Raw genomic sequence first — 15,665 nt, forward strand, 5'->3', positions numbered from 1 at the left:
AGCCTGTGCTACTGCTTCTACACGGTAGTCATGCATTCGTACTCTCGCGAGTCTCGACTGCAGCCATACTTTACAATTTCATGCGAACGAACCAAGCTAATTTTACTTTGACTTGATCAGAACACTTGAAAATTATTTCTCTATTTTTTTTTAACCAAGCGATATACTAGTACATAGTAAATAATCAAAATGTAGGGATTAATGATCAGGTGCGTGTATTAGAAACTGTATAGTGTATAGCATAAATATCCAAAAGGTACTACTGTATACACAATTTTGGAACGGATGCAGTATCACAATTTACAAACCTTAGTACAGTAGTCAGTTCACTCAGTTGCAGGGGTGAAAATAGTACGGAAACTTTCCGGATTCCAGACCTATTTTCGAAAACGGAATCTGACGGTTGGTTTTTTTTTCAGAAACGGAAATTAATTTGGAAATATTTTCTCGGAAAATGAATCGAAAATGATAAGGGCAGTTTCTGTCGGAACTCGGAATCGGTCGGAAACTTTCCAGAAATTTCCTCGGAATTTCCGAAAATTTTGTGACTGAAATACCCTGGATTCTTTTTTTAAGTACTGAATAGTGAATACCATGGTGTTTGGCTTTTATTTTTTTTAAAAAAATATTTGTTATGCAAATATGAAGTTGCATAAGAATTTTTTTTCTGCATTAGGATTTATCAACAACATTACTCTCTTAAATATAGATAATTTATTTCATAGATTGTGTTTTGTGATGTACTGTTTGAGACTTAACAATTAAACTTATATGATTATGTTTTATGATGAATTGTTGACCGTTGAGACTTGAGAATTGGATTTATCAGTTTGAGGGGTTTTTTATTTCGATAAATTTTAGTCACCGTATTCGCGCCGATTCATTTTTGCTTCGTTTTCGGTTTCGATAATATTTGATTCCGTTTTCGTATCCGGGGTTTTCGATTCTGATTCCGAAAAAAATATGAAAACGAAAACGATAAAGATGGTTTCACTTCGTTTCCGTACCGTTTTCATCCCAGTTGTGCTTCAATGGTCTGCTGCCTGCAGCCGTCAAATTTTACCGAAAGGATTAGTAGGCATGCCAAGACTCTGCCACCATCAACTATCATGTACTGCTTCAATTTCCAAGCATAAGGTTGCTTTGTGTGCCTAGCTAGCTAGGATTTGTAATGACTTGGATTAGGTCCATTAAATTTTCACCTGACTGCAAGTACTTCTCTTGATCACGGTCATTTGTTTGACACATCTCTCAATCATCACTAGATGAAAAATGAACAAATAGTGTAGTAGTACTTACATACTGGCCGGTCACTGTTTTTGTCTGAATTTAGATTCCTCAACGTAAGTACAGAGTACGTAGTAGGAGTATGTGAATAGTCGGTCTAATTCCAAAGACTGCATATTGAATCTTTCAAATCAAAGTTTATTTTATTTTATTCAAAGCATGTACGTCTGAAGTCAATTCTTTCCTGGTCTGAACATTTTGGCTCGGCTGGAGAGTCAAAATGCCTGACCAGCCAAATTAATTAACAAGCCTACGGGGCAACGGGTGAAATAGACATATGACTCGCAAAAAGATCGATGTACAATCTTTAATTTTATACATTGATCTTTTTCTCATTATGTTTATTCATTATTTTAGATAATAAAAATTGTTTACATCTCCGGCCACAGCCATTAGACACACAACTATTGAGTTCTGATAAAAAAATAGAGACATAAGTGATGGGAGAAACCCCTTAACTCCCTCTAGAAAAGTTTCAACTGAAAAAAAAAATCCAAAATCACATACATTTAAGCACGACATTGGTTGTTACTACGTCATCTAAAAGTGAAATAAAAGAATTGGCTAACGATGATTGAGAGATAATTGGCTAACGATGATTGGGCAACGGTACTGTATCGTTACCCAATTCTTTTAATGTGAAGAAGTTTTACGGTATGGTTTTACAGTAGGATCGAGTACTTATGTGCGGGATAATCTGCTGTGAATTAAGGGTGCGTTGTTTATAGCTTATGGATTATGGATTGTTGAAAGTATGGTTCCGAAACTCCTGAAATAATACAATTTTATCAAAAAAATTCTTCGTTGGAATTTCTTATTTTTTTTCAAATTAATTCATCAAATTTCTAATAATTAATTAATTCATTTATATAATGTACCGTACTGAAACAATTCAAATTATATAATGCATTCTGTGGCCACGGCTCGTATATGCTGACCTTTTTGATATTGTTGATCAAGTCCAACGTCAAGCCATTACGTTAACATAAAGACTAGACGGCCAGCTTGCTGGCTGCGTGATATTTGCATGTTAGATGCACACGGATAAACTAATAGGTTAACTAGTTTTGATTAATATTTTCTATTATAATTACACAGTACAACGCAGACACTTACAACACATGCACACTCACCCCTATAAACGCACGCATGCAAATTCTACCCCTATGAGCATCTTCAAAGATTGGGACGGCAAATCCTGGAGATTGACGAAGTTATCATAGGCGCCTCGCTGTCGACGGGTATGTCGCCTACCACGTCAACTAGTTTTGATTAATATATCACACCGTACAATTAATAATCCACATATATATAAATTTTTGGGGTGAGAATTATAGAATGGCACAATAGCAATAGAATGATAATATCAAAACGATTATATTATATTGAAATTATTTAAGTTCATCCAACATTTTATGATAAAAAATGAGTAAATTTCACAAAACAATATATTTTGATCAACAGTAAAGATACATTCTTAATAACTGAATTATAAATTTATTAATACAAAATTTATGACGAAATTACATAGATTTAGAATAGAGTATCGCAAAACTATAGTTTTATGATAGATTTAGTGCTAAATATGTAATTTTGGGATAGTATGTCTTAAATCTATAGTTTCGTGATAAGCTCAATAAATTTATCTGTAGCTTTTCAATAGTTTAGTCATACTATTTGTAGTTTTGTAAAGCATCTCGGATGTCGTACGTGATGGACTTGTGATGCGAGTGTATGGCTCCATTCACCAAGTTTCTAATTTTTTATGCCTACGTTCACGCGCACGCAAGTGTACTTTTCATATAAACTAGTTGAATACTTGTAATTTACTACATATAAAAAAGAAAATATATTATAATATTATTTAAAATAAAAAATATATATTTCTTATGAAATATGTTATCTATCTTTTAGTTATAGGCCAATATTCACCTTATATGTGGCTGTACATTAAGATTTGTTTTTTTAATATTAAAAGGTTTAAGGAGTAAATTTCGAGTGGCAATGCATCGTAAACCGATATATATATCGTTTGCTAATACACCACCAATTAATGTTTGTAAAAAAGTTTTTCAGGTAAGGTGGCACAATGTGGGTTTTTGCAAAAAATAAATTCGTGATCTTAGTAAACACTCTGCTAGAAGAAGATATTGATGGTGGCAGTAAATTTGTGTAGGGGTGTGTGCATGTGGAGTAGTAGTGTGTGTGTTTTTCTTGTGATTATAAAAAGAGAAAATTGTGTGTTTAAGTGAGAATCAACGGAGTAAACCATGCATAAAAGCGAAATCTGCTGTTGTATTAAAGGAAACCAACAGGAAAGGTAAAATATATAGGAGTGTATCTCTTGTTTCATTGTGACTCCATGATTCTTATATACAATTATCAAGCATTCAACATGACTAATTACACAGACTTTCACCTAGACTCCTAGTAGATGTCAGGATCACCCTTAATTATTCCAAATCAATGCGCCTAAATCGACTAAACTACTCCATTTCTACATGGATGAACAGCTACCTTTGAGAGGCTCCAGCATTTTTGCATGGACAGACGAAGCACTCACACATCAGGGAAGAAAAAAAAAAGAATAAAGGAATTGAACCAAAATGAACAGTGGATCTCTACTCGGCTCTCCAAATCTCCATGTCTACATGTTAACGGCTCGCACGCGAACAAGCAAAACCGGCCGCGATCCACCCATGGATGCGCGTTGGCCGGCCGGCCGGCGGCGCGCCGGTGCGCCGGTGGCCGGCGAGGCTAGTTACGGCGGGTAGCAGGTGGCTCCGGAGCCGCCTCCGGGACCTTGGTGGCAATCATTGCCTACCGGTGGCGACCCTCCCTTGAGCACCTGCAAGATGAGCTCGCCGGCGACGCCGCCCTGGCCCTGCAACCAGCTGCCCAAGTCGCCTTCCAGCAGCCTCGCCGCCATGATCGCATTGCAGCACTGCATCAGCAGCACGGCCACCAGCACCACCCTCACCATCGCCGCCGACGACGAAGCCATGATCGAATTCAGCTGCAGTTACTATAATACTGTACTAACTAGATTTGTTTCAGAGATGGCAGACAAGAATTATTCAAGAGCTGGCTGCCTCCTTGAATTGAAGTGGCTGAAGAATTGAAGCTAAGCTAGGATTGTTGGAAGAGAGACAGGATGGGCTGGTTATATATGGAGAGTTTGGTGACTGTGTACATACGTTTGAAAGTAAAAAGGGTGTGCAACAAAAGTGACCGGGTCTATTCTTCGGTGCCATGTAAAACAACCAACTAATACTACTATTATTAAGCTTTTGATTTGTCAGTCTCGCCTCGCGCGCGGAACAAAAAGAAAAACGCGGTTTTTTTTTTAGCGATAGCGTGCGAGCGGGCCGCGGTCTCGTTTAATTCAATTTCCTACGTTTGACATTGACAAGTATACTACTGTAGTAGTGCCATTTCAAGGGATTTTGAGATACGATCAACCAACAAATTAATTAAAGCCAGGTTCAATTCGTACGTACAGTACGCTGTTCGTTAGCTAACTACATTCTCATCAAGTAGTTTAAAATAGTATCATCATGAACTCGATTGTTTGACCTCCTTGCCTGCGTCAGCTCCCGTACGTTCGACCCGTACTTCCCGGCTTGCATGTAAATATGTACTTAATTAACTAACTACACGTTTTGGCTGATCGAGACGATTTCAATGGATCGATGAGCAAGAGAGGGTCGTATTCAACGAGCTATAGTCAGCCGCCGATTGTTATGATCGATCGGACCGACTGGACTGACTGATCTAGCTAGCTTTGTATACGACGAAGTTAATTAATTACGCACGCAATCTCATCACTGATCATCCAATCGATATTAGAGAGTTAGCTAGCCCTACTGGAGAAGTGATCTTTACCGGGTCATGCAAAAATCACGTTAGTTCCGTTTCAAATAAGAACCGGGACTAAAGATCATTTGTAGTCCCAGTTAAAAACTTCAACGGGACTTTATGATCTTTAATCTCGGTTGGTGTTACGATCGGTATTGATAATACATTAGTTTTGATATAAACATGCGTGAGTATACTTTTCATATAAACTAGTTGAATATCCATACTTTACTGCATACTAAAAGAAAATATATTATAATATTATCTAAAATACATAAAAATATATTTCTTACGAAATATGTACTGCCTATCTTTTTGTTACGGGGAATATTCGTCTTATTTAATTTTACATGCGGCTATACATTAAGATTTGTTTGTTTCTTGATATTAAAAATTTTAAGGAATAATTAATAAAATACAAATGGGTAGGTAAGGTGGCACGATGAGGGTATTTGCAAAAAATAAATTCGTGACCTTAGTAAACACTCTTTTATAAGAAGATATTGATAGTGGCAGTAAATCTGCGTGGGTGTACGTGTATGCAGTGGAGTACATAATAGTGCGTTGTTTTTCTTCTGATTTAAAAAAAGAGAAAATTGTGTGTTGAAGGAGTGAGAATCAAGGAGTAAACCATGCATAAAAGGGAATTGCGCTGTTGTATTAAGAATCAACAGGAAAGGTAAAATATATAGGAGTAGCATCTTGTTTCATTGTGACTCCATGATCGATCTATACGTACGTACAAGTATATATCAAGCATCCAACATGACTAATTACAGATTTTTAGGACCTAGAGGTAGCTAGCTAGTAGCTGTCAGGATCACCTTAATTATTCCAAATCAATCCTAAACTGACTAAACTACTCCATTTCTACATGGATGAACAGCTAGCTTTGCGAGGCTTTCCAGCATTTTTGCATGGATGAAGCTCTCTCACAGATAAAAGAAGAAGAAGAAAAAGAATAAATTTAACCAATAATGAACAGTTGATCAATGTCTATGAAGATCTCCAATCTTCATGTCTACATGTTAACAGCTCGCACGGCAGCTGCAGCTAGCGATCGAGCAAAACCGGCCGCGATCCACCCATGGACGGGACGATGCGCGTTGGCCGGCCGGCGGCGCGCCGGCGCGGCTAGTTACGGTTGGTGGCAGCTGGCTCCGGAGCCGCCTCCGGGACCTTGGTGACAACCATTGCCTTCCGAATCCGACGTGCCCTTGTCAAGGACCTGCAAGATGAGCTCGCCGGTGGCGACGCCGCCCTGCAGGCCCTGCAGCCAGCTGCTGCCAAACAAGTCACCTTCCAGCAGCCTCGCCGCCATGATCGCGTTGCAGCATTGCATCAGCAGCACGGCCACCACCACCACCCTCACCATCGCCGACGACGACGCCATGATCGAATTCAGCTGCAGTTACTACTGTACTAAGTTACTAACTAGATTTGTTTCAGAGATGGCAGACAAGAATTCAAGCTGGCTGCCTACGTACGTGAAAATGGATGAAGAAATTAATATTGAAGCTTAGCTAGCTAGGTTTGTTGGAAGAGAGACAGGACGGGGGTTGGTTATATATAGAGTTTGGTGGTAAAAAGGCGGTGTGCAACAAAAGTGACCGGGTCTATTCTTCATTTCTTCGGCGCCATGTAAAACAACGAACTAATACTACTATTATTAAGCTTTTGATTTGTCAGTTTCGCCTCGCGGAACAAAAAGAAAAACGCGGTTTTTTTGAGCTAGCGTGCGAGCGGGCCGCGGTCTCGTTTAATTCAATTTCCTACGTTTGACATTGACTACAAGTACTGTACGTATGGCCATTTCAAGGGATTTTGAGATACGATCAACCAACAAAGCCAGGTTACAGTACGTTGTTCGTTTGCTAACTACATTCTCATGAAGGAGTAGTTAGTTAAAATAGTATCATCATGAACTCGATTGTTTAACCTCCTTGCCTGCGTCAGCTCCCGTTCGTTGTCGGACCAACCGACCGGCGTACGTTCGACCCGTACTTCCCGACTTGCATGTACTCCCTCCGTTTCAAAATATTTAACACCGTTGACTTTTTAGCACATATTTGACCGTTCATCCTATTCAAAAACTTACTTTTGTGAAATATATAAAATTATATGCCTACATAAAAATATATTTAACAATGAATCAAATGATAAGAAAATAATTAATAATTACTTAAATTTTTTGAATAAGACAAACGGTCAAACATGTGCTAAAAAGTCAACGGCGTCAAACATTTCGAAACGGAGGGAGTAACTAACTACACGTTTTGGCTGATCGAGACGATTTCAATCGATCGATGAGCAAGAGAGGGGGGTATTCAACGAGAGCTATAGTCAGCCGAACTGGACTGACTGATCTAGCTAGCTGTTGTATACGACGAAGTTAAATAATTACGCACACAATCTCATCACTGATCATCCAATCGATATAGAGTTAGCTGGCTAGCTGCTACATATACTTGAATTATATTGTGAGCTAGAGTTAGCTAGAACTGTACTTCAGGTTAGTTCATGCCTGCCGTTGCCGGTCTGTCTGCTCACTACTGGAGAAACCATTATTAAAAACCGGGACTAAAAATAATTTTTAAATCCAAATTTATAAGAGCAACATCACTATTTAATTATTAGTGCCGATTGGTAACACCAACCGGGACTAAAGATGATCATCTTTAGTCCCGGTTCACACGTTATCAGGGTTTGTCAGCACCCCCCCCCCTTCCCCATTGCAGTGCGTTTGGCCAACCGCCAACCTACATGAAGCGCCTATAGGTCGTTAATTTATAACTTTCGAGAAATTGATAAATGTTTTTAATAAAAAGAAATTATTAGATGAGATTGATATTGATATTATCCTCAATGATTTCCATCATATCAGGAAATGTTCGAAGAAATTTTTAAGATAATGCTTATGAGTTTTGGATATAAATATTACTTTTGATTGCAAATTAAATCTGTTCATCTGTAATATGGCATAAATGCATACATTGGTAATTATATTGATAGTGGCAGTAAATCTGCCTGGGTGTATGCATGTGGAGTAGTAGTGTGTTGGAGACCAACAGGAAAGATAAAATACAAAGGAGTAGCATCTCTTGTTTAAAAAAACACGAATATTAGAGAATAATCTAATATCAGATAAATAAAAGAGATGAGGCTTTAAATCCAGGTTAGCTAGCCCACCATCTTGTGAAGCTAGCTGGAAAACCCGGCCGTGGACGTTTCTCAAAGTATAGCATCTCTTGTTTCATTGTGACTTCATGACCTATACAAGTATCAAGCATTAAACATGACTAATTACATACTTTCAGGACCTAGATGTCAGGATCACCTTAATTATTCCAAATCAATCCTAAATTGACTAATTAAACTACTCATTTCTACATGGATGAACAGCAGCTAGCTTTGCGAGGCTTTCCAGCATTTTTGCATGGATGAAGCTCTCATAGAAGAAAAAAAAAGAATTAAAGGAATTCAACCAAATGAACAGTTGATCAATCTCTACGCAGATCTCCAATCTTCATCACTACTACATGTTAACGGCTCGCACGCCAGCTGCAGCTAGCGATCGAGCAAAACCGGCCGCGATCCACCCATGGATGCGACAGATGCGCGTTGGCCGGCCGGCGAGGCTAGTTACGGTTGGTAGCAGTTGCCTCCGGAGCCGCCTCCGGGACCTTGGTGACAACCATTGCCTCCCGGCGGCGACCCTCCCTTGAGCACCTGCAAGATGAGCTCGCCGGCGACGCCGCCCTGACCCTGCAGCCAGCTGCCCAGATCACCTTCCAGCAGCCTCGCCGCCATGATCGCGTTGCAGCACTGCATCAGCAGCACGGACACCAACACCACCCTCACCATTGCCGACGACGACGCCATGAATATAATTCAGATGCAGTTACTACAATACTGTACTAACTAGATTTGTTTCAGAGATGGCAGACAAGAATTCAAGCTGGCTGCTGCCTACGTGAATTAAAATGGCTGAAGAATTGAAGCTAGTAGTAAGGTTGTTGGAAGAGAGACAGGATTGGGTTGGTTATATATATAGAGTTTGGTGGCTGTGTATACATACGTACGTTGAAAGTAAAAAGGTATGTGCAACAAAAGTGACCGGATCTATTCTTCGGCGCCATGTAAAACAACCAACTAATTATAATACTACTATTAAGCTTTTGATTTGTCAGTCTCGATCGCCTCGCGGAACAAAAAGAAAAACGCGGTTTCAATTTTTTGAGCTAGCGTGCGAGCGGGCCGCGGTCTCGTTTAATTCAATTTCCTACGTTTGACATTGACAAGAACTGTAGTAGTAGCTCGTGCCATTTCAAGGGATTTTGAGATACAGTACGTTGTTCACTTGCCTACTACATTCCCATGAAGGAGTAGTTCAAATATCATCACGAATTCACGATAATCAACTCGATCGTTGTTTGACCTCCTTTTCTGCGTCAGCTCATGTACGTTGTCGGACCAACCGACCGGCGTACTTCACGGCTTGCATGTAATCAACTACACGTTTTGGCTGATCGAGACGGTTTCAATCGACAGATGAGCAAGAGGGCGTCGTATTCAACGAGCTAGCTAGTCACTTAGTCAGCCGCCAATCGATATGATCGATCGGACCGACTGGACTGGCTCCAAAAAAAAAACAGTAAAGGTCTGAATAAACTAAGATAAATCTATAGCTTTCTTTCATATGTATATACAAAATTTGTAGTGAAAACTTCATGAAGAATTCCATGGTGTTATTGTGAGTAGTGAATGCTCGAGTCCCCATTGTACTCATGCTCTTGATCCGCCTCTGATCTAGTTGTTGTATATGCATGAATTGTGAGCTAGAGTTAGAGCAAGTATAATAGAGAGCTATAAGAAGGCTGAATACTGAGGTGGATGAGAGAGGAGAGGAGAGAGATGAGAAGCGGACTATAAGTTTACAGCCGGCTTAGGCACAGGAACCAAGAAAATCTGTGAGACAGACAGGTGGACCATATGTTTACAGTGAAGAGTTAACCACTATATGAGTGAGCTGATAGATAGGCTATAAGTAAGCAGCTGGCTATATTATTACCCTTGCTCTTAGCAAACTTCAGGTGTTGCTCTCTGACTGCCGTTGCCGGCCCGGCCGCTGCATTGGCCAACCTACCTGAAACCTAGGTCGTTTATAATAACTTTCCGAGAAAGTGACGGCGACTTTGATCGATCGATATCGTCTGTGAAATTCATATGTTCATTCGATCAAATCGATCACACCGTCTACGGCCGGACGTGCAGTGCGTGCGTATAGTACCGGCAGGTTTAATTAGTTTACGCGCATGCATCAGTCACCTGCTGACTTCAATCCACATCACCAATTCACCACCAGACTCACCCATCGATCTCAAATTGAATTAGGGCCTCATCGTACGCTTCAACTGATGCTAAATTTTAAACTTTAAACTTTAATTATAGAGTTCATTTTAGGATATATTTTTTAAGATCGTCTTTTAAGTTGTTAACAACATATAAAAGCTTTAGCCATAATCTTTTCCTTGATAAGTCGCTTTGATATATAATTGGTTCTTAGCCAACCGATAAAGGCTGTGTTTAGATTTAGGGGTGAAAAGTTTTAGCGTGTCACATCGGATATATGGATACATATTTGAAGTATTAAATATAGACTAATAACAAAACAAATTACAGATTCCGCCGATAAACTGTGAGACGAACTTATTAAGCCTAATTAATCCGTCATTAGCAAATATTTATTGTAGCACCACATTGTCAGATCATGGAGCAATTAGGATTAAAATATTTGTCTCGCAATTTACACGTGATCTGTGTAATTAGTTTTTTTCCTATGTTTAATACTTCATGCATGTGTCTAAACATTCAATGTGACATGCTAAAAATTTTTACCCGGGAATCTAAACATGCCCAAAGCTATTGTTCATTGCACAGACTTTTAATATGACACATGCCATAGTAGTGCTTATTAGCTCCTAAATCTTTTGTATTTTAAGACAAATAAAGTCAATAGTAAGGGTAGTGTGTGTGTGTGTGTGTGTTTTATATGTGTGGTATGGAAGTTTTCCGACAGTACCGATACCATATTCCGAAAAACTAATAATATTTTTATCGACGGTTACCATTTTCAAATTTTATTTTTCCCAATTTCTATAAGCGTGGCATTGAAGTTGACACTAAATAGTTCAATTCATAAATATAAAAATTTTCCAATCATTTTTGCCAGTTTCCGAAAAATAATAAAATAATGATATCATACTAACCATTTCCGACTAACGTAACTTCCAACAATATGCCTGCGGTGCAGCCATATATAATACCATAAAATTTACCCTTCACTACAACATCATGACAGCATTAATTTCTTCCAACAATACCGCAAACTTCACAAATATAAAAGCGAATCACGCTATTGTATTAAAGGGAAAACCAAAAGGAAAGTAAATTTCTTCTAATGTGTCGGACAGTATCCATGCACATGATCCTCAGATTACACACTTTCAGGACCCAGCTAGCTATATATGTCCCTGACTTACCTTGTTCCAAATCAGTACGCCTAAATTGACTAGACTAAACTACAAGTCTACTGTCTACAACTATGAACAGCTTTGCAAAGCTCCACTTTTACATGGAAGCTCTTACAGTTACAGGGAAAAAAAGAATGCAAGAACTGAATCAGATGAACAATCTCTACGTATGCAGGAGCTGAGTATATATATATGTCGAACTTAATTAGATCTTCATGTACATGTTAATTAACGTCCCGCGCGCCTGCAGCGAACGAGCAAAACCGGTCCGGGAATCCATCCATGGCGGCCGACCGGCGCGCACATAAGCTGCCGCTCGCCGGCCGGCCGCCGGCGCGGCGAGGCTAGTTACGGCGTCCAGCATTTTCCGGATCCGGAGCCGCCTGGATTGGGACCTTGGTGGCAATCATTGCCTCCCGGCGGCGACCCTCCATTGTCAAGGACCTGCAAGATGAGCTCGCCGGCGGCGCCGACCTGGCCCTGCAGCCAGCTGCTGCTACCAAATAAGTCACCTTCCAGCAGCCTCGCCGCCATGATCGCGTTGCAGCACTGCATCAGCAGCACGGCCACCACCACCACCCTCACCGTCGCCGACGACGACGACGACCACGCCATGTATATATATTCAGCTGCAGTACGTACGTACTACTGTACTAGTAGTAGCAACCTAACTAGAGCTTGATTAATTCGGCTGTTGATTCGATCAATCGGCTAGATTGTTTAAATTAATTAATTCGGAGTGGCAGACAAGAATCCAAGCTGGCTGCGTACGTACGTACGAGAAAATGGCTGAAGAACTGAAACTATAGTTGTTTGTGTGGTTGTGGGGAGGCAGGATCGATTGGCTGGTTATATATAGAGTTTTGGTGGCTGTGTATATACGTGCAACAGAAGTGACTGTCCAGGTCGGTCTATTCTTCAGCGCCATGTAAAACAACGAACTAGTGCTACTTTTAGGCTTTAATTTGATTGATATTTGTCTCAGCTCGCGCGCGGAAAAACGCGGTTTGTTTGAGCGAGCGGGCCGCGGTCACGTACGCTTAATTAATTCAATTTCCTACGTTTGACATTGACAAGTCTAGTAAGTATTCAAGATCATTGATACGATCAACCAAAGCCAGGCTCGTACGCACATACGTTGTTGCTTGTTAGCTACGTACCGTGCCCAGCTACATTCCCATCAACCAAATATATGACCTCCGGACTCCGGTCCTTGCCTGCGATAGCTCCCGTTACTGGACTACCGACCGGCGTCTTCACGGTTTGCATATAACTACGTGTAATTATAGCATTTTTGACCATTTAGCTAGTTGCAAAAACTTATTATAACAAGAATAGATCATGCCAAAATATATCTTCAACCAAAAACACGCGACATTGGTTTCATCGAGTATGGCGCAGGTCCAACCAGGGTTCCCCCAAACCGTTTTTGCGGTGGTTACCGCCACCCCACGGTTTGGCCGTGGTTACCGCCACCCCACGGTTTGGCCGTTACTGGCCACGGTAAACGTGCGGTTACCGTAAGATGTACCGTGGTTTCAAAAACTGAGAAGATTACTGCACGTGATAATCGTGTGGTAACCATACGGTTTTGTAAACCTTGGGTCCAACATGTTAGCGCCACGTTCTTTGGTGCATAGGTTTTGCCATGCTAGATCTAGGAATTGAGTTCAACATCCACCAGGCCGTGCTCGCCTGTCTTTCCTTGCCCTCTCATTTTCTATCACGAGTCAGCCGACTCAACTTGCCCTCTTTTCCTGTCCCACCCAACTCATCTCCTCTCCTATGTCTTCAAGCTTCGGTTCTCTCTTGTAGGGAGGGAACTCTTTGCCACCTTGTTGCCTTATAAACTATTTGGAACAACGGTAGCAATGCTACTATACAATCACCTCTCATTTATTTTTCAACTAATCTTACGCCTTTTCTCAATCCATCCTCATTTAAGATTAAACTTCGGTGATATTATAAAAAATTCACAGGTATCAAATAATACCACAAAGTTTCCATATATACCTTCCCTTAGTACCATGTCAAGATAGCATTTCTTCCAACAATACCACAATATATATATATATATATATATATATATATATATATATATATATATATATATATATATATATATATATATATATATATATATATATATATATATATATATATATATATATATATATATATATATATATATATATATATATATATATATATATATATATATATATATATATATATATATATATATATATTGTGTTAAAAGGGAAAACCAAAAGGAAAGTAAGGTACATTCCAGCTTATAAGCAGCAACACAAATTTGAATTTGAAAACTTAATTTTGGAGTTGATTAAAGGGTTCTTTTATTATAGTTTATTTTTTAGCCTTTGCTTCTAAATTGCTTAAGAACACATATACAAAAGTTTTTATTGACAAATTGTTTTTTGGGTTGTTGATGAGTAATTTGCAGCTTATATAGTTTATTTATAAATTAATCAGCATGTGTGAAACGATCACTGTGTAAATCTCTTCTTGTATTGACAAGTGTGTATGATTCATATATACATTGAGGATCAACCTAGCTAGCTATATGTCACGGACTAGTACGCTATTACACAAATCAATACGCCTAAATTGACTAACCTAACTACAACTATGAACAGCTTTGCAAAGCTCCATTTTCTGCATATGCATGGAAGCTAACTAGCTCTACGTGTGCAGGCGTATATATAGAACAAATAAATCGTATCAAATGAACAGTTGATCGATCGATCTACTCTACGAGCAAAACCGGGCCACGATCCATATCGTCCATGGCGGCGCCGGCCGGTGCGCCGGTGGCCGGCGCGGCTACTTAGGCGGCTGGTAGCACTGGCCTCCGGAGCCGGCGCCACCTTGGTGGCAATCATTGCCTGGTGGTCCCGATGGCACTACCTTGAGCACCTGCAAGATGAGCTCGCCGGCGGCGACGCCGTCCTCGCCCTGCAGCCAGCTGCTGCCAAACAAGTCGCCTTCCAGCAGCCTCGCCGCCATGATCGCGTTGCAGCATTGCATCAGCAGCACGCCCACCACCACCACCCTCACCACCATCGCCGACGACGACGCCATGATCGAATTCAGCTGCAGTTAATTACTACTGTGTACTAACTACTAGATTTAATTTGTTTCAGAGATATGGCAGACAAGAATTAAATCCTCTTAATTTTGCTGCGTATATATTACTACGTGAAAATGGATGAATTGGAGAAGGTAGTAGCTAGTGTATAGTGCGGTTTGTTGGAAGAGAGACAGGATGGGCTGGCTATATATAGAGAGCGAGGGAAGAGAGTTTGGTGTGCAACGTAACGTACAAAAGGGACCGGGTCTATTCGTCGGCGCTATGTAAAAGGCGCTACTTTTAAGCCTTTTTTTATTGTCATCCTCGCCTCGCGGAAAAACGCGGTTTTTTTGAGCTAGCGAGCGAGCCGCGGTCACGTTTAATTCAATCGTCGTATGTTTGACATTGACAAGTACAAATACCATTCATTCAAGATAATATTCATACGTACGATCAAAATAAAACCATGTGTGTCCATGTTCGTACGCATGTATACGTACGTACTCGTTAGTAATCTTTTTTTTTAATTGTGTGCATCTCAGTTATATGTAGAACAAATATATCATCTAGATGTAATTTAATGAGTTTAATAAAATAGTAACTTTGCCTGCGCGAGCTATAGCTCTCGTTGTTGGACCAATCCACCGATCGACCCCGGCCGTATACTTCCCGGCTTGCATATAACTTACGTCGATCTCGTAACTACACACAATTTTGCCGAGACGACACGTACGATCGATCGATGAAGAGATGAACTAGTTAGCTACTAGTCGTATTCGACGAGCTAGTCTACCGTGGATATCGCGATATAATATGACCAAATAACTGACTGACTGATTACTACGTAGTACTTTACATAATCTACAGTATTAATTACTAGCTATGTACGCAGTTAC

The sequence above is a fragment of the Oryza sativa genome, chromosome 3, assembly GCF_034140825.1.
Source record: "Oryza sativa Japonica Group chromosome 3, ASM3414082v1".
Lineage (NCBI taxonomy): Eukaryota > Viridiplantae > Streptophyta > Magnoliopsida > Poales > Poaceae > Oryza > Oryza sativa.